At 47.1% G+C, this 23,818-nt stretch overlaps 1 protein-coding gene across 4 annotated transcripts in view; it reads left to right on the forward strand.

Moving 5' to 3' along the window:
* Positions 1-23,818, forward strand: part of KCNAB2 (potassium voltage-gated channel subfamily A regulatory beta subunit 2) — a 1,347,681-nt gene that overhangs the window by 1,650 nt on the left and 1,322,213 nt on the right. The gene's annotated exons all lie outside the window — the stretch shown is intronic.

Consider the following 23,818-nt stretch of genomic DNA (forward strand, 5'->3'; position numbering starts at 1 on the left):
ATGCTGCTTGTCCCTTAAAAATAAAAAACCTACAAGGTCTTGCAACAATATCTGCCAACATTACCCCACTTTCGTGCAGCTTCTGCCCAAACCAGATAAGGTATGTCTCGCCTTCATGCTTTTTGTGAGCCAAAAAAGTAATTAGATCTTGTATAAATACATGCCAGCATTTCCCCTGCCAAATACATTCTCATGGTGCTAGTGTATAAAAAAACTTATCTCACCAATATATGTCACAACATCCACAAGCTCCAAGTGATACAAAACAATGCTATCCGAGCTGCTCTTAACATTCCCAGAAGAGAGCACATATCCAAGGCCAGAAGGAACACCCATTTGATTGCCAGTCAATGAAAGAATCATCTTTAAAACCTTGTCTATCATACACAAATGCATATCCAACACCGCTCCACTTTACCTTACAGAAAGATTCTGCGAAGCTCAACCCACCAGAAGGACATAGACCTACAGACTGGTCACACCCAAATACAAAAGGGTAAAGAATGGGGGGATCCAGCTTCTCTTCTGTAGCAGCTAACCAATGGAACTCCCGCCTGCCACACCTACGAGAAGAACCCTCCCGCTGGACCTACAGGAAGTCTCTGAAAACCTGGCTGTCTGCCTAAACACCTGTCATTCCAGCATGGTTACCTCACCCTAAACTTGTGCATTTGACTTGTACCATGTGTAACTGGTTGTAACAGCGCCGCGATGCCTGAAGGTTTTGTGCGCATTATAATGTGAAAATAAATAACTGTATGTGCTGCCCACCTTTCATGCTGGTAGTCCCTAAATCAAATCCTGCAATCTGTCTCCATATATGCCACCACTGTCCCCTGTTGTGCTCTCAGTGGTCACAAACTGCACTTTTGCCTCTGGTATATACAAATCTATTAATATATATACATGCACAAATGCATTCACACAAACACACATGCAATATACATTTTTTTAAAACATTTGTTATTTTTTTAGGAACCTTAAAGCCATAAATGGATTCTTATTTCACAACTGACATTGTAAAACTTGAGATACAATTTCAGGCGTCTGCAACCTGCTGCTCTCCTGATTCTTTTGGACTAAAACTGCCAGGATCCCTCAACATTTATTATGCTGGCAAGGGCTGATGGTAGTTGTAGTCCAAAAATCTGACGAGCCAAAGGTAGCAGCCCCCCGCATTAAACTATCCTACACGTTTTAAGAAGTGCAAACCTTATACACCGCATTAGAGCCTTTGTGATAAACCCATCTGCTTGTAGTTATCATTTGACAAAGTTATTAACAATATATACAACCTTTGCACATCAAACCATCATCTGTAACACATCATAAGAGCTTACATTTTTTAGATGAAAGAGCTACTCTATTGTTTGCCCTGTCTGCTGCGGAACCCTCCGGGGGTGGGGAGTAGACTAACCAAATAATGGGTTTGCCAATTGCTAGCCCATTGTGCATGTCCATCTGCATTTTACTATAATCCCATGTAAGATTGAGTAACACTACAGTTGGAGTGTCCTGAAGGTGTCCGTGGGTAGTCATACTGGTGGTCTTTGGCAACTGCATATAAACTGTGGGCCATGAATTTTTGCCATGGCTTGGTGTCCACTACGTAGCCTAAAATCATACCGTATATCATAATAAAGCATACAAGCTGGAGAAAGAATGTTTTGCAATGATATAAATAAAAAACAAGACCAACTATGATGTATCCAAAATGAAAAAGGTTACCCTAGTAATTGGGTGATTTGTTAGGCAAGACATTAACAATATCCACCTCAAAATCATTCTACATTTGCCCTCAACAGACAACCCATCTCGACACAATCTAGCACCAAACAGAATGGAATGTACCCCACCTGAAGACGCGTGTCCCCACTTAATTTACATATGCAGCACACACACTCGCCACAGATAGACCAACACAACTGCCCACCCTCATTAAACACCACTATGAAAAGACACCACAGATAACACACAAACAATTTACATTAGCATCCTGGAGCATACATTAACTGCTGCTCCAGACAACTCGCAAAATATCTACAATGTACACCCCTCAGAGCCCTATATTTTCGGATCTGCACATATCAACATTGCAACACATCAACCATACCTTGCACCCCCTATTCCTTCGCTAGTCCCCCCTGCCCCACCTCCCCAAGAACCAGAGAACCTCAGAAGAGGAGCAATTCAAGACAAAATACAATAACAGTACAGGGCATGTTGGAGGCACTCATTCACCCAGGGGAAGTACTCTGGACAGCCCAAGCAACTTAATTGATTGGCAGCAACAGGGGAGGAAATGAATGTTGGGTTGTTCTACCACGATCGCACTCATTGGCTAGTGAGTCTATATATCTGCCTGTCAAATCCATTGTTATGAGATGGGGAGAGGCAGTACAACATTAACCTCGTTCTAGGTGATGGTCTCAGTGGACACACACTTTTTTGTTTATCATTTCACCTGCTGCATTGTAAGGATGTTTTTATTTTTAATATTGTGAACTTAATCGCTTCTAAGGACTCCATATTTTGCAGTAAAGGCAAAGTGAGATTAAACTATGCGTCCATGATCACCAACTTTAGTTAAGCAGTGAAGCCAAGAGTGTAGCCCACTCTGCAGTTTAGGCACTAGTCCAAATACTATTTGAACTTTGATTTGTAGAACTATTGAAGTTTTGCCCTACAAGGACCTCAATAATATTGTCTTACAGTGATAACTTACAAAATACTCATATCACATAGTAAAGCATCATGTAATTATATAAATCCTCATTCCAAATGGCAAACTCTGAGTCCCAAAATGCAAAACCATGCTAGTTCAAATATTTCTTGTTTCACAAAAAGGTCTGGGAGCCCTTCTACCGAGAACGAACACAGCCAAACAACCTGTTTTATGGGAAGGTGTCCACTCAGGAGGGTCTACAGCAGGTTTTAGCTCACTGTGCCTTAGAGAGGCTCAGCTTTACCTCACTGATGAGGCCTGACTAGGCTGAAATGTGTGTCTGGGTTTGCTGATCGTACTCTTGTTCAGAGGAGAATTGCCTAGCATTTCAGTTCTGGAATGCCCTTGTGGGTGGGATAAAGACTTGTATGCAAATTGACATTTCTCGTCTGTGAAGGGTGTAGTGAGTTAAAACGTGTTTTTAGACGCTCCGGATTGGAAGAAATTCCATAGAACAAGGTATTTGACCCATATTCGTTCTCAGTAGAGGGGCTCCCATATTCCTTTGTAATTTACTGTTTCACACCTGTGAGAAAAGCTGAGGGTATTCTCACTCCTACTCCCGATGGAGCCTCAGGGAAAGGGCATCACTCTTGGATCCTAAACCTAGGGGTGGAGAAGTGAGGGAAGATCACCTTTGTGGAGGCTCCTTTAGGTTTGGGAGTGGGGTACCCTTGGGTGAGACATGGTATCCCCCTTTAACTATTGATGACCACCCCAACCTTCCCCTGACCTTTATGGGCTGTTATAAGCCAATTCGGCTAATTTCCCCACATGTGACACTTGACAGTACTGGGCTGAAGAAAAGACAACTAAAAGTAATAAAGACTATAACTTTTCACCACTTTAGTACTGGGACGAGGGAGATGCCAACAAAGAGCTATGAGGGTCAGGCATGCCCCTTCAATTATGGGCAGGGCTAGTCAAGCATTCACACCTGCAGCCTACCAAGGGGCTGCAGGTGTATAAAGAGAGACCAGCCAAGCAAAGAAGAGAGCAACAGGGAGATCAGTAGTAGGCCCTTGTGAGGAGGCCGCTATGGTGGGACTGGAGAAGGAGCCATGGTGCCAGCATTTATCCCAGATGATTTGTGGCACCCGAAACAAGTGGGCTGAGCATTCGCCTCATGTCTGGGAGCCTCCACAACAGAGAGCAAGCAGCAGGAGCTGCTGATGAGCCTGGAACACAGAGGACGCCACCCGCGTCAGTGAAGAAGCAGTGGAAGTGCCAGCGTGTTGAGAGAAACCCACAGCAGGTAAGCGGTACTCGCACCAGTGGATTTTCTAGCTTCTGAAGCAAGGAGGAACTAGCGGGAACCACCGGGAAGAGACACTTAAGGCTGGTGAGTGTCAGGAGGGCGTTCAAGTATCTTGGGACCTTCTATGAGACTACAAGTTAATAATGGTCCTTTAAAAGTAAGCACATAAATGCATAATGAATACCGAACAAATGGAAACTTAAAATTAAGCAACATAAGTGCACGTTGAACACTGAACTGAAAGTAAACCATATGAGTGCATGATGCACAACAATCTAACTCAAACCTTGAAGTTAAACATATTAAAGGCTGAAGGAAGCAAAACAGTGAACTTTTATGAGCGAATGTAGTGCGGCAAGGTCACAGATTGGCTAATGTGACACGTGAAGACAGAGCCACCAGGCTAATACGGAGAAGCCAGAGGAGTGCAACAATACACATAAAGCCAAGAGGCCAATAAAAGGAAGTAAATGAAGGTGACTTGGTGCACAGGAGCAAGTGCCAAGGAACCTGTGTGGGTTGAGGGACCCAGAAATCCTGGATGCGTGACCTGTGATAGGTGGACCGTGCGGTCTAACAACTGTGCCTAGACCAGAGAGCCCTGAATGTTGAAAGGTAAGGAGTTTTGTTAAGACTTTTTGAAAAGACTGAAGCAAGTATAAGTGGCGAAGTTAAAGTCTCAGGCAAGGAAACAAGGAAACCCTGAGGCTTAAGAGACCACACTTGATGTCTTGAGAATGGAGTCTTGAGGCCCTTGTTTTTGAAATGTTACTTGGGGAAGGGAAACCCCAAGGATTGATTTTTGAATTGTATTACCTTGAAAACTGTAGAAAGGTCATCTTGAGACTTTTTTCATGGAACTTTCTTATACTTGGGGGAAGGGGAGGAGGGAGATGGAGCTGAAAAACGGCTATGAACTGGAAGAAGCTCAGAACTTTAAGTTGAACACTATTTCTTTTAACTTTGATATCATCGGTTAGCTTTAGTTGTGAGGGAAAGGATAGATTTTGGATACTGACAGACTTTTAAGCAGAACGCTTTTACTCAGACTTTCCTTAGTTTTGTTCAGATAGGGAAAACCCACCTTAGCATAGGGCAAGTTAGGCTTTTAACCATCCTTACATTTTAAGTTAATACATATATTGTGTTTGCACTTGAAGTCTGTTTTCTGTGTCCTCATGATGTCTTCACACACCACTGTAATTTTAGAATTACTCTTATGTCATAATAGAAAGATTTATGTGTAAAGAGGAGGGCCTCAATTTGTAAAGGAAGTAAGCTTGATTTAATACAAAGGTTGTGGCACCATTAGAATGACTCCAGAGAACCTATGTCCACTTCAACAATATTGCTGAGAGTGAGGATGACGAGGGTTCAGACAGCTGTTCAAACTCCTCTTGGGATGAGTATGAAGGTTCTGTTGGGGAGGATGTTCACCCCCTAGCCTTCTCCCGTCCCTACCGTAGCCTCCACCATGACTTCTGAAATTGCTGTGGAACTTAGACAACTCCTGTGGAAACACAATTAAAATAAAAAAACATGTTTATTTTAAACCAAGGCAGGACAGATTACAAATAGCATTGCACAACAACTTTACTTATTTTTAATAGTTCCCTTTAGATCATACTCCCCCCCCCCGACCCCCTCTGGTCCTCTGTCTCCCTCCCCCAGTTCTCCCATTCCGCTGCTCTGCTCGCTGCCCCTGCCTCTTAAGTGGTCTTCTGATCCATCAGGGCCAATCGAGTGTTGATCGGTTTGAATGTCAAGGCGGGGAATCGCTGGTCATAGTCCAGTACTGGGGTCCAGACATTTTGGAAGCTGTGCAGGACTCACGCCCTCGCCGCGGTTACCTTTTCCGCGATCAGGATGTCCCATAGTTTCCCCCACCAGTGAGCCATACAGGGGCCATCTGGGGATTTCCAGAAGCGGGCCAGCACAGTTTTGCCTGCCAGGAGGCATTGCGTTAATAGTTTCGCTCTGTTTCTGGAGCCGGGGGTAGACCCCGGGGGTCGGGACCCCCAGTAGGACGGTTTCTGGTTCCAGTGAGAGAGCACTCCCGGTAATCTGTTCGATTGCCGCCAGGCACCGTTCCCAGAACTGCCAGATCTGTGGGCATGTCCATGTGATGTAGCCTAAGCGGGGGGGGGGGGGGGGGGCGTACCATCGCAGCATGAGCTTGTATGCGCATTCCTTGTTGGTGACGCAGGTAGATGAGGTGTGAATGCGTGTCCCGGTGGTCACCCAGGTTTGGTCGTCAATCGAGTGGCCCAGGTCAGCCTCCCATTGGGCCACCCCTTGAGTTTTTGCCATTAAGAAGTCCCCCAGGAAGCGTCTGTATAGGGTTGAGGTCCTGCCCCTAAATGGCAGGTCCTTAAGCGTTAGTTCCAGGGAGTTAAGGGGGTGAGTGGCCGCCTGGAGGGTCTGTGGGTGCGAGCACCAGTGGCGGAGTAGACAGTAAGTGAATCTGTCTCTTTCTTGGAGTTTGAGCACCTCCTTGCACTGTTCGAAGGTGCGGGATTTGTTCCCGACGTATAGCTGTTTCAGGGTTTCAAGGCCTCTGTCTATCCAGTTCTGGAAGTTACGAGGTTTGTCCCCGGCGTGAAATTTGGGTTCTGAAAAATTGGTGAGAGAGGGCTTTGACCTCTTGGAATTCCCCTTTGTTTCAGAGCCCAGTCCCAGGAGCTTAGCGTGTGTTTGGTCGTCCGCAAGAGGTTCTTCCAGCGCTCTCTAAGGGGGGGGCTGGATATGTGGGAGGAATCACAGGGGGAGCGTAAATTGAGCTTGCTCCAGTTCCACCCATCTGAGGCGGTCTGTGATTATCTGCCAAGCGTGGATGTGCGCTAGCTGCGCTGCCGCCCTATACGCCTGGAGGTCGGGGACCCCCAGTCTAGAGCTGCCAATCAGTCTTATAGGGGATTCTGGCCTTCTTGCCCCTCCATATGAACTTTAGCATTTTCCTCTGTAGATCCTGCAGGGCTGGTGTTGGGATGGCTACTGTGAGGGAGGAGCAGGCATAGAGGAATCTCAGGAGCAGGTTCATTTTGGCAGCCGTGATTCGTCCCATTAATGAGATTTCCTGTGTGGTCCAGCGCTGTAAGTCCCCTTCCAGCTCTCGGAATAGTCTGGGGAAGTTTGCCTGATATGTGTCTTTTGGGTTTGCCGAGATGTGAACTCCCAGATAGGGGATGGATTTTTCCTGCCACGAGATCGGGCACAGCCTGGATAGTGCCTCCCGTTCCTCCCGTTGTAGGCCGATGCCCAGGGCCTCTGATTTGGAGAAGTTGACAGTGAAGCCTGTGACCTTCCCGTAGTTCTTTATTTCCGCCAAGGCATGCTTCACTGAGGTGCTAGCTTCTGAGAGCGTCAGCAGAACATCGTCGGCGTATAATACAATTTTGTGTTGGGATGGGCCAATTTGGGGGCCCTTGATGAGCTTGTTCAACCTGATCCTCTGGGCGAAGGGTTCCATGATTAGTGCGAAGAGAGGGGGGGGGGGGGGATAGCGGGCCACCCTGTCTAGTCCCGCAGGTCATGAAGATCGGGGTTGATAGGGCGCCATTGATCCTCAGGAGGGTTTTTGGGGATTTGTAGTTGGCCAGAGCCATAGACTGGCACGCTGGACCGAAGCCGAAGGCCTCTAGCGTGAGCTTCATGAATGCCCAGTCTACCCTGTCGAATGCTTTGGTGGCGTCTAGGGCCATCAGCGCGAGGCCCTGGGAGTTTCAGTGGGTAATGTCTACCAGGTTCAGGGTTCTCCGGATATTGTCTCCTGCGGCTCTATTCAGAATGAAGCCCGTTTGGTCGGGGTGGATTATGTCTGGGAGTATGTGAGAGCCGTTTGGCCAGGATCCTGGAATAGAGGTTGGCGTCTATGTTCAGTAGGGCAATTGGTCTGTACGAAGCTGGGTCCCTCAGGTCCTTCCCTGGCTTAGGAAGGAGGATAGTTGTGGATTCCTGCATTGTGGGGGTCACCAAGCCTGTTTCCTTGAATGAGTTGAAAAGTGTCACCAGGTGGGGGGATCAGCTGGGGTTTCAATATTTTGTAGAATCTCGAGGAGTACCCGTCTTGGCCCGGACCCCGCGATTTTAGAGATTTGATGGCTTCGTCGACCTCCTCGGCCGTTATTGGTGCCTCCAGCCTCTCTCTCGTTGGGTCGGGTAGGTGTGGCAAGGCTGCCCCTCGCAGGTATTCCTCTAGTTTGGATCGGTCCTGTGGGGGTGCCGTCATTACCTGGGTTAGGTTGTCCGCCGCCAGTTGTTGTTTCTTTGTCTCAGTGTAATGAGTCACCCCTTGTGGGTCGCAGAGACCTGTGATGGTATTGGTGCGTCTTGTTTTGGCCAGCTTCGCTACTAGTAGTTTGTTGGCTTTATTGTTCTTGGCATTATAGAATTGCCTGGTCTTGGCCAATAGTTGCGCAGTATGCTCGGCGTAGCGGGCCTCTAGCTTCTTTCTGGCTGTGCGAATGGCTCGTTGAGTCTTGGGGGACCACCCTTTCTTCTTTTGAGATTCCTCTGCTGTTTGCAGTTCCTCTTCCAGGGCTTGCCGGGTTTGTCTCCGGTTCCGGTGGAATGCCACACTTTGAGCTATCAGGGCTCCCTTGATCACTGCTTTCATTGCGTCCCAGTTGTTAGCAGGGGAAGTGTCTATGGCTGGGTTCTCCTCAAAGAAATTCTTAATGGTAGTTGCGATCTTGTCTCTAATTGGCATGTCATTGAGGATCGGGTCGTAGAGCGACCATCTGCGTTAGGTGTTGGCTTTGGGGTCCTGGGTTCGGAGCTCCATTATTATTGGGGCATGATCCGATAGGATTCTTGGGCCTATGGATACCTCGTTGGCGAAGGTTTGGGGCGAAGTTAAGAGGAGGTCAATTCTTGAGAAAGTTCGGTGAACATAGGGAAAAAAAGGAGTAATCTTTCTCAGTGGGGTGGAGCACCCGCCATGAGTCCACTACTTCCAGGGTTCTTAAGAGGCTAAGGGCTTGCGTGAAATCCCCAGGGGGGTGGTATTTATCTCTGGTGGGGTCTGGTACTCCATTGAAGTCTCCTCCTATTATTGTTTGGCCTTCTATGAAGCCCGAGAGGGAGGTACCCAATGAGTCGTAAAAGCTTGCTTGCCCCGAATTGGGGGCCTATGCTGATACGAAGGTATAGAGGTCTCCCAGCAAAAGGCATTTGACTGCCACCAGCGCCCTTCTGGCCAGGTTATTGAGTCCAATATCTGGGGATTTAGGTCTTTCCTGAACAGGATCGCCGTGCCCCCCTTCTTAGAGCCTCCCGAGGCAAGAAACTGCCGTGGGTATATGCGGGATCGTAGGCGTCCAAAGTCTGCCGGAAGGAGGTGAGTTTCTTGGAACAGCGCCACGCCAGCTTCTTCGTCTTGTAGTTTCTGTAGGATCGACTTGCGCTAGAAGGGGGAGTTCAGCCCGTTAACATTTAGCGAGAGGCACCGTAATGTTTGATGCTCATGGGCTAATGCCTCAGCCACCCCCGGATCCGGGGGATGGGGTTTAGAAGGGAGTCCATTAGTTGCCATCAAAGGAGTGAGTTAGCTGCTTGTTGTCCTGCTCTTGGGGTTTTAACACCGGCCCCCAACGGGAGGCCAACTTATTAACTGGCGGGGTGGCCGACATTGTGGGTGCGGCAAGACCCCTGGCCAACTGGGCCAATTGAGTCAGTAGGAATGACATGTCTTTCCAAGGACACAAAGATGGAACGTACCTTGGAATGGGCATAGGCCATGGGTGAAGCCCGCCGTAGTGGGTAGTAATGATCTTGTGCAGGGCCGGAAATGGCGCTTCGCTGTAGAAAAGAGTTGGGCGCCTAGTCCGAGGGTGCGGCAATGGTTCCTCTAATGTGACCAGAGATCTGTTTACCTCTTCCTGTTGTTTCAAAATGCCCTCGACCATGAGGACCGGCTAGGTTGCGGGGTGGGGAGCAGCCTCCGGGATCCCTGTCGTCTCCGGGTTTGGTGAGGTGGCCTCTTTGGGGGAAGACGGGTGCATGATCTTGCTGGCATCTTCCAGGTGGCTGATTCTCTGCAGTGTTCCATTAAATGAGAATTGCAGTGCCGTTGGGAAAAGCCATCTGTACCGGACCTGACGTTCCTGAAGGAAGAAGGCTAGGGGTCGGAGTGCCTTTCTCCTCTGGAGAGTCAGGAGCGAGAGATCTTGATAAATCTGAAGAGGCGAGCCCTGGAAGGTGAGCTCATCTCGTGAGCGGCTGATAGCAGAGATGGCTTCTTTCGTGGAGAAGAAATGGACCCTCGTGATGACATCTGGAGGGAGGTCCGAGTCCACCCCCTGGCGTGGGTGCGGTCCAGCAGTAATTGGGGTTTGTCCAGTTGCGGGAGGAGGGTCTGGAAGAAGTCCCCCACATATTCCTGCAGGTTTTTGTCTGGGACCGAGGATGGGATCTAAGTCCTCCTGTTTGAACTCAAGGATTTCACACTTGTTTTGGAGAGCTCTTACTGCTTGTTGAATGTCCCCCACCGTTGTTGCCTGGTCTTGGGAGCGGTCCTCGACCTCCCCCAGCCTCTGCACCACCTCAGTTACCCTGTGGTCGGTTTGCTCTAATTTGGTGGTGAGTTCCGTCATGCAGGACCTAAATTCAGCTTTAATATCTGCCATGAAAGCTAATAAGTCGCCCCTGGTGGCCGGGGGATCACCCTCCTCCTGGGGGTCCTGTGGGGTAGGCTTGGCAAGGTCAGGTTTTCTTCCTCTGTCTGGTGCTGTGAGCATGGTGGCAATGTCCGCGTTTTTGCTGGATTTCGTTTGTTTGGACATAGTGCCGGATCGTGGGGCGGAAGAGATGTTGCAGAGGCTGGTTTTGCGTTCAGCTTCAGGGGCGCCGATTTAGGTTTGGGAGAGTTGGTCCTGGAGTCTGAAGGCGTGAAGCTCCCAAGCATAGAGGGCCAGTCCCGGCAGGTCTGTGGATTTCGGTGGAGAATATTTCCCCTCAATCTGGTGGGGAGAGGAGGCAAGTCACTCCGCTACGGTAAGGCGTCAACTCTGATGGATCCCCTCAGGTTTCAGGATAGAGGAAGGAGCCTGAGTGGAGAGGTGGGCCGGGGCGCCCCAGGAAGTGGATGGCTGAAGAGTGTGCCCCTTCGGGAACGATGTGAGGTCTGGACCTCCTCTTAGGAGGGGAGAGGAAGGGGCCGAAGCGTGGCAGCCAGTTCAAGTGTACAGACCTCTTGCACCGGGGACTGTGTGCACTACTACCTGCCTGGGGGGCCAAGTGGATGGTGTTGCTGCCTTGCAAGTCTGCCTGCCCCTGCTGAGTGGTGGCTGTAAGTTCCAGGGCCTGGGGCTGCAGGCTGAGGGGCGCAGGTCTGGCGTTGGATGCAGTTGGGCTTTCAGCGCTCACCAAATGGGGTTTGCCCCAGAGTATCATGAGCAAGGCGTGGGCTCATCAGACTTGTTGAGGGAGAGGGTGAGGGGGTTTCTCCGGTTCTTGGGCCAGAGGGGAGGCTCTGCAGGGGCGCCCCAGGAATTGGGGGCGCGGGCTCAGTGCTGAGTGTGCTCTCTCTCTCTCTCCAGCGCTGTTCAGAGCAGAAAGAGGCCTGGGGAGAGTGCCAGGGGCCGCCTGGGGGGGGGTGGCGCGGAGCCGATTCTTTGTACCTCTTTGGTGCGCGTTCCGTGCGCTCCTCTGGAGGGGGACCGAGTCGGGTGCGAGACGGCCCCCACCCCTCCCTCACCCCCCAGCAGCCCCTACCTGCTGATGCGTCCGCACCGCCTTCCTCGTTGGTGCCGGAGCTAGTGTAGTAGCTCCGTGCGGGAGAGTCGCCACCCCCCCCCCCGCGGGCCAGCCTGGAGTACGCTGCAGGGGACTCCCCCCAGCCCTGAGGTGCACTATGGACCCCGCTGAGCGGCACGCTTGTTTCCATGGTGATGCGGGAGGGGAAGCCGTGGGCACCTCCCACACAGCTCCGGGTCGGGGTTGATGCTGTGTGTCCCCAGCAGTTTTGGGTCCCGGATTGCCTCCACTACCGCTGGGGGCCTTCCTCGGGGCTCTGCAGGAGGGGCGATGCTGTGGGAGCCGTCAGTGCTGCCTCTGTTTATCGGGCGTAGTAGCGACCGCCATCTTGGATTTTCGGGGTCGTATGGCTTTCAAAAGCTCTGGCGGAATAACTACACCCCGCATGAGCGTTGTGCTTTCCTCTTCGGTCCAGTCATGCCTTAGGAGTTCCGACGCCCTGGGTATTAATTGCGCCACAGCCGGGTAGCGGGACGCCGCATCTTTTCAGCTTTTACGGCAGGCTTCACTCGGCTGGCTTTAGGAGAGCAGCCACATCGATGGCGCTCCAAGCCACGCCCCCGGGAAACACAATTTTTAACCAATCTGAAGGAAACTGGTTTCTGGACATGTCTTCTGCATCTGAAGCGTCCAGGTTTCCAGAATTGGTGTCAGTATGGCAGTAAGGATTACATTGTTGTATGGCTGAAAACCTTTTGACCTTACTTGTAAAACGTTTGGTCTGTGTGAGAGTGATAGAATACCCTGGGTTCTTTTTAGGCTTCCCAAGTGAGATTACCAAGTGATCTTGTATTTAAATGAAGTTGAAAGACTGGGATTGGGTAAAATAAACTCTCATCAGCATCAAGTAACTTCAACCTCCCACAACAGATAGTCCTTGTTCGTTCTACGGTTTGTTCTTTTTCTAAGACGTCCCTGTTTAGGGCCTCCTCTACATGCGGCCTAAAAAATGTATTCTAGGGTGACAAACCTGCAGATTTCATATATTGTCTGTACCCAAATCACTTTATGGAAGAGTGCAACATCTGTCAAGGATTCAGTGGCAAAAACACAGAGGGACAGGCACAGACAGTTAGTCTATTGGCTTAATTGGGTGTATTACCCCCCATCAGAGGCATAGTCCTCTGTAGGCCTAGCGGTACCACGACATCATGACACTCTGTGAATGTCTCTGCATTAAAAAGGGCAAGGTCTGAGGAAAGACCAGCCAAAGGAGGTAGACACCATGAGAAATGGGGCCTTGGCACATTGTCTACAAGCCAAGCTTTGTGGAGCATGCTAGTAACAGATGCCTCATTGTCCGGCTGGGGGGCACACGTGGGGTACATCCACATCAAAGGGCTTCGTATAGACAAAGAAACTACCCTACACATAAACGTCCTGGAGCTAAGGGTTGTCAGGTCTGCTCTAAAAACATTTCTGCCAGTACTCAAGAACTCTACGGTACCAGTCCTCACCAACAATACCACCACAATGTACTGGTTGCATGTGATATTAACGAATCAACCAATAATGAAAACCTGTATAACACACATTTTACTTTGGGCCCACCCTCAGGCCCCCTCGTTTCTCCACCTTTATTACCCCAGCCCCTCCCCAGCCGTTATAATCCCTTAGCCCACCCCCATATATACTTTTAACAACAAATTCAACATTTTTCAGTTCTTTATATTCGTTATAAAAGGTATTAGTCGTCTATTTGTTGATATCACTGTATACCGATGTACTATCTCAGAAAACAGGCAGGGGCACTGTCATCTACCTTGTCCCAGTAGGCGCACCGCGTATGGCACTGGGCCATTGGCAACAAGATTCTGTTGCAGGAGCACCACCTCCTGGGTTTCAAAATTCAGTGGCCAACAGCCTTAACCAGAGCAGACACGCAGTGCCACGAGTGGGAGCCAAACAGTCAACTCAACAAGGTGTTTGCTCAATGGGGTCACCAATCCGTGGACCTGTTTGCAACCAAACAATACAGAAAATGCACCCTGTTTGTAAGCAGGATGCAGCAGCAGGGGTTGATGAAGGGATGTCTTTTCCTTCCCATGGACAAACCTGTTTGCCTATGCTTTTCCTCCAAAACCAGTCATTCACAAGACAATTCATATGACAAAAGCATACCTTTGCACAGTGATCCCACTAGCACCCAACTGGCTACACCAGACCAGGTATTCAGACCTCCTACAATTGTCCGACTACCAGCCAATTAATCTACAAGGTAATGCCAATTTAATCTCACAGAACCAATGCAAAGTACTGCACCACGACCTGCAGTCACTCTAGTTGACTGTTTACCTCCTGACTTCGCAGAATTCAGCCACTAGACCATACCCCAGGAATGTAAGAAAATCCTTCACGCAGTGAGAGCACCATCTACCAATTCCATCAGGTGGGCCCAAATTACAGCGACCTGGCAAGACAAAGTTGTTAGGCAAGATTTCTCTGAATGCAATTTTCCCTCCTTATTATGGACCCCCCCCCATTGCTTTTGTTTGGCTATCCTAAACTTACTTTTTTCAGTGGAGCCCAGCCTTCAGCTACGCTCCTCTGGGCTTTTGCTCATTTGTTGTGGCGAAACTGACACGTCCTTCAGGATGTCAGCACTGGCAAACTGTTTCCCTTTTAATATGTTGCCATTTCTTGGTAATGTTTTATTAGTGCGCAAAGTACATTACTGTAACGTGCACTGGGGTCCTTTTGTTTTATGGCCCTAGACACCCTCTAAGGAATGTTTGTTTAATGTGCAAGAGTGCCTAGGACAAACTGGTGGCAGCAGTTTACTGTTATGTTATTTCTACTACTTTTTAGCAAACCGTACCACGTTTACAGCAGATGGCTCTTAATTGTGGCCAGTGCCGAAAATGGCTGTGCCATGAAGTCTTTTCTTCTGTCTTTTGGCCATTTTGTCCCTTGGCCTTCACCCAGGTCAAGCTGACCAGGGACTTCCTTATTTGGGCATGCAGCCTCCTGTGAAAGCCGCATCTTTCGCAGACTCCTGCATGTCACCTGTGCTAGCAGGAAGAGGGTTGGGACTGTCTGGTCCCAATCCACACTACTGGACCAGGATGTGTGGTGTGCATGAATACACGAGGACCACCGTGGACCATGATTGGACCATGACTGGCGTGCATGCAAGGGAGCAGATCTTCTGTTGGTTGTCCAGTTTCGATCACGCATCGAACATTTGATAAGAGAAGGGGCCTTGCATCCATTACAGGTACATCTACAGTGGTTCATCTTGAACTACAGAAGGAGCCAAGTATCCTGTGAGCTGAAGCAGACCTGAGGACCCGCCTAGATGCGCTCGAAGGTTTGACACCCTGAGCTTGCTGCTATCCCATTGGACCCCTACTTTGTTCTCGACCTTAGAAGGGCTGCGAGGGCGCTTTGACCCATTTGAGTAGTGGGAACAACTACTCTCTGCGTCTGCTGATTTCCCGCCAAAAGAGCCTTCTCGGAAGTGTTCCTCGGCTGTCCAGTGAACTGACCAGCTCTGTCCCGGGACATTGCATGTGAGCACCGCTGTTTCGAGTTGGGAATCCCTAGCTTGTGGTTCTCAACACCAACCCTGCCAGATTTCATAGACCTAGCTCCTCTGGATCGGAAACTAGGAGAATGCACCACGCTGCAAGCTTTTGCGGTCACCGCGTCACTACATTGTGGTGACGGTCGCTGTGGGAGACCTTCCTGCCTTCTCAGCTGTGCCCCGAGTCCTGCTGCACCTGAATTTTCTTCCTCCTCCCTTCATTGGCAGAGTTGTGGCTACTGTCCCATCACTGACGACTGTCCCATCCTGCAGATTCTGAAAGTTGGATCCGAGAAGTAAACGCAGAATGTACACCCCCAGATGACCTGAACTAAACTGGCGTAGTTTGGCCTGGATTGGAGCAAGGGGCGGTGAGTACTTGCATAACTTACTGGTGGCCGCTGGCTCATCCATTTGTTTTACGCATGATGGTTCCTTGACATCCTCTCTTTGGCTGGGATAGCCCACGCTCCCTGGCCTGTTTCGAAAATCGAACTGGTCTGTCCGCGATGGCAGACTCTTGGCTGGTGGTTGGAACTTCTTCTTTCCCTTCAGGACCCTTACCTAACTGTCCCAGCACCTTGAAAAGGTACTGTCTTTGCTTTACGCATGACCGCATGTTTTTACGCAATGCTGTACATTGAGCACAAGGGTCCCCACTTTGTAGGGCTGGACTGAATAAATTGGGGTTTCTATCCTGAATACTGCCTAATGCATAATTTGTGTTAACCCTCCTTCTGTCACAGGTTGTGGATGTTTTTTTCCCTTTGATCCCATTAGGCTATAGTAGTGACATGCTTGTGTGTTAACTGTTGCATTATTAGTTTGGTTATTCGTGTTATTTTATTGGGCCTAAAATAAATGTATATGTATCTCATCCCTCCTGAGACTGTCTTGACCATCTGCCAAGCTACCGTGATTGTCTAAACAGAAGAATGTACCCTTGCTAGTAATTATTTTCATATTATTTCTTTTTTTTCCACTTGTTTCAAATAATAAATTAATATCTTTGAGAGGTTTCCGAATTATAGAAATCCTAAAGTGGGATCTGCCGCTGTTCTTATATAACCACCCAAATAGTAAAGTAGCTATGTGTTTCAAAGGACAAACATTACGGTGATGCTTCCAGTGTTTGAAAAATAAAATAAGAGGTGACTAATATAATTAAGGAAGAGTACAGGACAGTCACTTTCTACTTCCGAAGGTATCAAAAACATACATTTAAAGAAAACCTGAACACATAATCGGAAGTCAACAAAAATATAATCTCAGCCTAAAATAGAACAAAATACGAATACATCCGCATGATACATTTAGGAGGCAACGTTTTTTGTAGAAAGAGATTACAATGTGCATAAGTGTTTTGACACAATTATATACAAAAACCAAAAAAACATAGAACATTGGATTTATATTCATTTCTTTACATTATAATGACTAAATCATAAAGAAGAATGCAAGTAGGACATATATGTGATACTGGTTCAGTAGATAAACAAGTATCATAGCCCAATTTCTAGGTATTGTTCAGTAATAGTCCCTTTTTGCAATTGTTAGTTTCAAGCAATTAATGCTGCAGGGTCTTTGGTACAAGATATCTTTTTTATCCTTGCCAACGTGAAATTTGATGGTTGGAACTGAAATGCAGGTTCCAAACGATCAGGGGTATGTATGTATGATTTGAATCCCTGTCTTCGTCACGTTTCGGCGGTTATTCTATTACGATAGGTCCGCCTTCATCAGGGCTCCTAGTTGGTGACCCTGTGGAAAGTATATAGATATCGAGTCAGAAGGGTGGATGTGAAGAGGCGGTGGCCCCTACTACTTAGGGCATTGTACAAATAAAAATATTTAAAAACTCTCGGCACCGGTGGCCGGCTTACCTGCCGGTGTTTGGGATCCCAGAGGTTCGGGTGTGGGACACACGGGGAAGAAAATCAGGCGACCGGACCATGCGTCTATGTGAATACTGAGAACTCTCAAGTAAAGTCACAATCACGTCTTGGTGATATCCTGCATAAGGTATGAAGATGATAGAAAAAAGAAAGAAGAAAAAAGGGGAGAACAGAGACTATAAATCAGAGGTCTGGCCCCCAGGTTGTGTGGTGCTAATAGGTAATTGCTAAATAACCACATATAGCAAAAGTATAGATAGTGAGGAATTATGCTCTATCTATATTAATTACCTGATAGTAGAGAGATTTTACACCGCTTGGGTAAATTTTCACCTCTGTCAGTGTTTTGTGGAACGTGGTTGTTCACTGTAGGCTGGTGGCTGTTTCCTGTGTGAGGAAAGCACAACTAAGCACCAGGACTCGTTTGTTCCGAGGATATTGAGATGGTGGATTAAATCCTGTGCACAAAATATATATGTGACTTAACGTGGTGACTGATGGTGCTTATGTCCAAGACCAGGATAGTGCCAGGAGTACTCCAAAGATACGGGTTGTGTGTTTGGAAGCCAAAGTGCATTGATGATGCCAAGTGCACGTGAAATTTACAAAAAACACAGTGCAACGGCCGGTCTGAGTGTTTTAGACTCAATTACATGAGTCGAAGTGCCGGATGCATGGGCTTCGAAAGGAGTATTGAGTAAAGAGCGAGCCGGTGGCATGAGGGGTTAAGGGCTGCATGCGGGGAAAAGACGTGCCTGTTGAAAAGGACAAAAAAAAGGGAAACACCCTTTTTACGCTTACCCGCTGCAATGCTTTTTTGACCTATTGTACGACTCAGCAGACGTCCGCTGCAAGGGGGAGAGGCTGGAGGCTTGTCTCGACCATCTCGTCTGGTTCGAGGGTGTGTGTAGACTGTGGCTGCCTGCTTGGGGAAGCCGGGGCCGGAATGATCACGCATGCGCAAAGGCCGCGTAGTTGATCGCTGTCATGGCGACCCGAGAAAGAGTCACTTGAGCATGCTGGGAGAAAGTACCAGTTTACAGTGTGCCTCGGTGTGAAGAAAGTGTGGCTGTCAGCCTCATATAAAGTCGTGCACTGAGCCTGGAGGTAAGAGGAAGAATACATAACTCCGTGCGTAGGCTTAATATATAACAAAGACAGAGAGCAGCAGAAGCTTTGTTTCTCGCAGCTTGTTGATGAAAGCTAATGCGCGTAGGGAAAGGCTAATTAGTGGTAGTGGGCAGAGACGTGGGAGCAGACATATGTCACAATGGTTATATTACTGGCTGAAAAATTTCATTGAGCCCATGGTGGTAAGTGTTTAATCGATGTATCCACCTGGACTCCTTCCTAAGAAGACTGTGTTGAATGTCGGAGCTCCCCTTGATTTTCTCGAGTACCCACCAAAAAAGGTTGTTTGGTGTGTGGTTAGCCTCCATGTAGTGTGTAACTAGAGGTGATGTGAGATTCTTACACCTAATTCTAGATCTATGTTCCGAGATCCGGATGTTAACTGCTCTTGTAGTTTGACCTATGTATCGAAGTCCACAGGGGCATTCGATACAGTAAATCACATTCTGGCTTTTGCAGTTTGTGAGGTCCTTCAGAAGCCATTTGCGTTGTCCAATTTGGAAACTGCTCATTTTCTTTGTGAATTGACAGGCCACGCAATTGCCACATGGGTGATGGCCCTGCAGTGGTCTTAATGTTCGTGTGGAATTCTTATTTGGCTGAAATTGGGAATGTACTAGATGTTCCTTAATGTTTTTTGCTCTTTTATATGCAAATCGGGGAATTGGTTCCTCCGGGAGGTTGAGGCGTGCTATGTGCCAATGTTTACTGATGATCTTCTTTATTTGTGATGTGTGGGTTCCAAAAGTAACAACACACGTAAGGCGATCTTCTTTGGTGTCTTGGGTATCACATTGTAACTCGAGAAGGGTTTCTCTGTTACTGTTTCGTGCCCTTTTCCTGGCTTGCTCAAGCTGTTTTTTAGGATAACCTCTTGCTTTTAGGCGGGTGGTCAGATTATCTGCATGATAGTTAAAGTCTTCAGGTATTGTGCAGTTTCTGCGTATTCGCAGATACTGTCCGTATGGGAGGTTGTCCTTGACATGAGTAGGATGGTTGCTAGAGTAGTGCAATAAGGTGTTCCTGGATGTAGGTTTGCGATACAAATTACATGTGAGTTTACCATTTTTTTGTTGAATCGACAGATCCAGGAACTTGATTTCAGAAGCACTATGCTTGATGGTGAATTGAATGTCAATATTACATGTGTTAAGCCAGGCCCAGAAGGACATCAGTTGGAGAGTGGTGCCGGTCCATATGAAAATCACGTCATCTATGTATCGGTACCAATGGCTAATTTGGGGCTGCCATGTGTTAACGTTAGAAAGTACAAAGTCTTGTTCGAATTTGGCCATGAATAGGATTGCTAGGCTGGGAGCAAAAGCTGCGCCCATGGCGGTACCTTTTGTCTGTAGGTACAGTAAATTGTCAAAGCTAAAAAAGTTTTTCCGTAGTGCTATTGACATTAGTTCAAGGATAAAGTTAGTAGGAGTTCGGTCAGCTGGGAGCTCGGCAGTGAGCCATATCCGTATACATTCAATCGCTTCCTCCTGTGGTATACTTGTGTAAAGGGACTTAATGTCCATAGTTACCAAAAGTTGTTTATTGGGGTCAAAATCTATGCCCTCAAATATGGTAATAGTATGTGTAGTGTCCCTAAGGTAAGTAGATGTATTTATACTAATGGGTTGTAGGAAGAAGTCAATGAATTTACAGAGTGGTTCAAGAATGGAGCCACAGCCAGAGACTATCGGGCGGCCTGGTGGGTTAGTGGGATCCTTATGAATTTTTGGAAGCGCATAAAAACAAGGAGTTCTTCCTCGTGATTTAATTAGAAATTCAGATTCTTTTTTAGTGATCCATTCGCGTTGTAAAGCGAAATTTACGGTTTCTAGGATCTCTTGACAGATTTCTTGTGTTGGGTCTTTGCGAAGGATAGTGTAACTATCTGTGTCATTAAGTAGTGCCAACACCATATCTTTGTATTGGTCAATGGTCATAATGACCAGGCCGCCACCTTTATCTGAAGGCTTAATAATAATGTTTTTATTTTTCTGTAGTGACATCAAAGCTTGTGTTTCACTTAAACTTAAGTTGTGTTTGGTTTTAGTTGTTTTGGTTTGTAGTTTGGCGAAGTCATTCAGAATGCATCTTTCAAAAGTAAGGATTTCAGTGGGTATTTGGCTATCTGAAGGCGTAAAGGAAGAGGGATTATGTAGCCCAGAGTCTTGCTCATCTTCCTCCGTGCCTAAGTTATGTTCATGAAAAAATGTTCGTAGCCTTACTTTACGTAAGAAGGTTCGAATCTCCATTTTGGAGTCGTACCAGTCAGTGGGTCTGGCATTGTCCAGAAGGTTCATTGTTTCACTAAACTAAATTGGCATCCTACCCTTCTGTCCACCGTGTCAGAGTTTAGAAATCCATTCTAACAAAAGTAACAGTCACTCCCAGCTTGTGCACAAGCTACAATAGTGGTTCCACACAAACACAACATAACCATAGGTTGCACGTTCCAAGAGCCATAACCTGGGCCCCCTTCTCCCCAGTGTCATGTCATTCATCGGAAGGTGCTAGCTAAGCACACAAGCTTGCAACCCACACAACAGCTTACCACAGGGTCCTTGTTGCCTCAGCTGACACAAGAAGAGGAAGGGGAGCTCATAAATACAGACACGGATAAGGACTCGCAGGATACATCCACTAATACTACTAAAGGGTCCCCACCCAGGGATGACCAGTGGACACTGATGATAACCCGACAGATGACCCACCAGACAAAGTACCCAGGCAATCACCACCAGACAAAATTGGGGCTTTCCACTCAATGATATCCAAAGCGTGCCAAGAATTTACTCTCACGCCATCGGAGGAGAAAAAAAAAGTGTTCGACCACATGAGTAAAAGACGGAACTCCGTCGTGTCTATTGTGAGTGGTCAGTAATGCGAGGCAGACAACTGTTTGTGATTTATCAACATATGCCATTTTATTCTTAAAAGAAATATGTTCAAATACCTCACTATTCCTACTCTACTGAGGATTTCCCTGCTTAATCGAAGCTAAGGGGAAACACTCTAACACAGGCTATCTGGCCCTCACACTAAGCAACACACACCCACAAAGAAAATATATTATAATGCAATATAACATGAACATTCATAATCTCTGAATAACCTTCTAATGTTCTGGATGATTTCCCTTCCCTGGGATTCAAGGTCAATTATGTTAGTGTTCAACCAAGGAAAGAAAAGTCTCAAAGTCAATGTAAAGGTTTGTTAACCAAAGTTCCAATGATAGCAAATCTCTTGATTTTTGAAATATCCACTTTCCACTTCCACCAAATAGCACTAATGGTAATCCCAGCCACAATGCTTTGTCACCTCTCCAAGAAGACTTGCAACAGTTCAAAAGAAATATAACATCTGCAAATGACAAGGATATTCAGCTCTTGGTTAACAGTTAGTATGTTCTTAGTTTCAGTATGGGAGTTCTTCCTGGTATATTGGTCAGGATGAAATCCCAGTGCGGCTGCTTCCACTTCAACAATTTCAATTCTACTTGATTCACTGTGTGAACAGCCACCGCTGTCTCACAGTACTCCAATTTGTTTAGACTACTATAATGTTGCATCTACTGGAACCATATATACCACCACAGCTTCAGTACTTTGGACTACTACCATGGCTTGAGTGATTCATACTTTTAGACAGGCTTCGCCAAGATACTCTAGTACTCCCAACAACTTCAAGTAGGCAAGGCACTCTTCTTCTGAATAACTCTTCAAAAGGGGCAGCCTCTTTGCCTCTTTTGTCTGTATGCCGCAATACCAACCTGGGGTTGCCTTTAAGACTCACTTTTCTCTATTTCCCACAGTCTCTGGCACTACATGTTGTCTCAACTTCAAAATAATCTTTACAAGCAGCCAGTTTCCCTTCCCCAACTTTGCCTGTGCCTTACTGCCAGTTATCAGACCATGTAATTATCTAGAAACCTTGGTCCCACTTTCTTTATTATAATTATGATTGTTAATGCGCTTAATACCGGAGACCTGTTTCTAAGCACCTCTTAGCTTCAGGTAATGCTTGCGCACTTGTATCGTAGGCCAATTGGACTGTTATTGATGTCACAATACAGTTAGATTGCTTCTTAACTTTGGGAAAGGCTGGTTTCACTGTTAATATGGGGAGACTCTTGGCCTGGGCAATGCTTGTTCTCTTCTTAAGTAATGTATACACTTTAACATCTTATGTATGAATGGTATGCCGCATTGGAACAAAGAATAGAGTTCAGTCTTTCTTCAGGAATCACAATTAGGCACAGGCAACCACTCTGATGTAGTTCTCACCAGTTAAAGGTTTCAACAATGGTGCTATCAAGGTTAGGTATTCAGTAATGGTTTTTGTAATGTTCAATCCTCTTAATTAGTGACACGCGACAACTCCATTAGATAGTAACAGTCTATTAAAGATTGAACAATGGGTTTAAGTAGCGTTAGCTTCTCACACAAGTAAAATGACTTTCAGTTATGCGCGAGTGGTACATTTCCATTGTTCGGGTATTTCAGCTTCAACTAACAACTTCTACTCACTTTAAATTGTAAGCGAGGGAACGGGTAACTGGATACCCTTGCTCAAGATGTTAGAACGCTGTGCTTCACTCACCGGCTTCTTTGACACTTGCTCTGAGGGTCATACTCCTGCCACAACTTCTGCTTCTGGCTTCTTAGGGACCCACACACTTCCTATGTGAAGTTGTCTCCAGTCTGGCCACATGTTTTTGGAGCCCCTCTCACTCCTTAGTCTCACGGCTTGACAACTGCTCCTTGCCTCGGTCTCCAGCAAGTTTTCTGTATGGCAACCACAGCAATCAGACTGGCATGGGGAAAGACAGCTCTACTGCATGCCTTCTGCTGTGCAGCCTCTACATTTCAGAGTTTGGGGGAACAGGACCCTCTCAGAACAAGCAGGTAAAATCTGCTGTCTCCATGTTCCGGCATCCCTCTTGTTCTCCCACCTGGATGGCCAGCCTTGTACCTTTTTTCCTTCTGTTACTACTGCTACAACTCGCCTATCTATCACAGTTCCAGGTCTTTCCCCTCCTTAAAATTGCCAACAACTGAGGGGGGCTTTTATGCCTACCAGGTTCTCTCAGGTGTGGGCTGTTAGGCTCAATTGCTTGACTATTGCAACTGCATTCCTCTTCAGCCCTCTTCCTCGTCCCAGTGCTTATGCTATGATATGATATGATAGGTTATTTATAACGCGCTTAATACCCAGAGGTTTCTAAGTGCAGACCCGGGGATCAAACCTGTGTTGCTCCGTGTCCTCTTGCTTCCAAGGCGAGCACGTTACCACTGAGCTATCCTCCTGAGACATTATGGGATTACGGGACTTGTAGTCCCCTTCAACAAAGATGTTTCTTTTAACAATTGAGTTACTTTTAAGGGTTGATTTATTTGCCTTAAACTCATTAAAAGACGGGCTGTTGGAATTGGTTGTTTTAGAGGAAGGCATTTGATTCAATTCATTTTCTTTAGATCCTTTTCCATTATACCTTGGGGTAAGGAGTTTATTCTCTTTCTATTGACAAG

The sequence above is a fragment of the Ambystoma mexicanum genome, chromosome 8 (assembly GCF_040938575.1).
Source record: "Ambystoma mexicanum isolate Mex_15411 chromosome 8, UKY_AmexF1_1, whole genome shotgun sequence".
NCBI classification, from domain to species: domain Eukaryota; kingdom Metazoa; phylum Chordata; class Amphibia; order Caudata; family Ambystomatidae; genus Ambystoma; species Ambystoma mexicanum.